This window comes from Etheostoma spectabile, chromosome 20 (genome assembly GCF_008692095.1).
Source record: "Etheostoma spectabile isolate EspeVRDwgs_2016 chromosome 20, UIUC_Espe_1.0, whole genome shotgun sequence".
In the NCBI taxonomy this organism is placed as follows: domain Eukaryota; kingdom Metazoa; phylum Chordata; class Actinopteri; order Perciformes; family Percidae; genus Etheostoma; species Etheostoma spectabile.
Window position 1 is genome coordinate 11,950,517 of NC_045752.1, and position 1,167 is coordinate 11,951,683.

Genomic DNA, 1,167 nt, shown 5'->3' on the forward strand with positions numbered 1-1,167 from the left:
TAGGACTACAGTTGAAAATTAGCCAACTGGCTAACACTGGTGCATTTACAGAAATTTTGATTAACGTGCATTGTCCTACTTAAATAAATAAATCTACTACTACTACTTACCAAATATGCACTTTGATACATATCAGCAAAACAAGATAAAACAATTTCAGATGTAGATTCTTTATAAATTTTGTGTTGCATCAGGCAGTATAATGCTTTAATGAGTTGAAGCTGGCGAGTGAAAGTGATTTTTTTTTTAAGTGTTAGTTGGTGTGTTTGTGTGATCAGTGCTTCAGAAGTTGTGTGATCTTCAAACAACCAACCATGACCACGAGAAGTAATCCCCATCATGGATAATCCCCATCATGTGACTATGGAGCAATTTGAGTGAAACATGAATGAATGTAGACCAGTAATTAAAGAAGCGGATCTCCTCCATTTAAAGAAGCAGGGATGAGTTGACTGCTCTTGAGTAATGCTGGCTGCTTTAATCTATGTCTCTAATTAGGCAGCAGTAGAACAAACAAAGGAAAAGAAAAAAACACAACCCAAAATGCTTTGTTTCACTGAAATGACTCAAACATGGAGACCCATCTTCATCTTGCTGCAATAACTGCACATTGTGGTAGATTGTGTCTGACACAAACAATGAGTACACAGTGTGTGTTGTGTGCTGTGCTGAAGAAAGTTTTCACACAAAGACTCAACAGGCGCCGCCAAATGCTGTCAGCTGGCTAGTTTCCAATGAGAAACTCTGTGAGCCAGACACACATACACACAGCATCCATGCCCTTCTATAATGTATCACCTGGATACTGGGCAGTGGCCAGCAGAGCCCCCCACTGGGACAATGGATTAAGGTTTTTAAAACAGACCCTTATGGCCAAAAGTCTCCTAATAGGACAGTGGTTACTGACTGAATAGGCTTCTTAACTATCTTTCTGTATGTGCTGGTGTGCACATGTGAATATGAGTGAATACTCATGTATGCAAGTGTTTATGAACTCAGTGTGAGGGTAATAGTTTAAATCATCTTCAGTGAAAACTTGTGACCTCTGTCACAGGACAAACCTTCCCAATGAAACCTGTTGAAAAGTATTCCATGCCAGGCCTTGTAATCTCTGGCAGTGTGTGTGTGTGTGTGTGTGTGTGTGTGTGTGTGTGTGTGTGTGTGTGT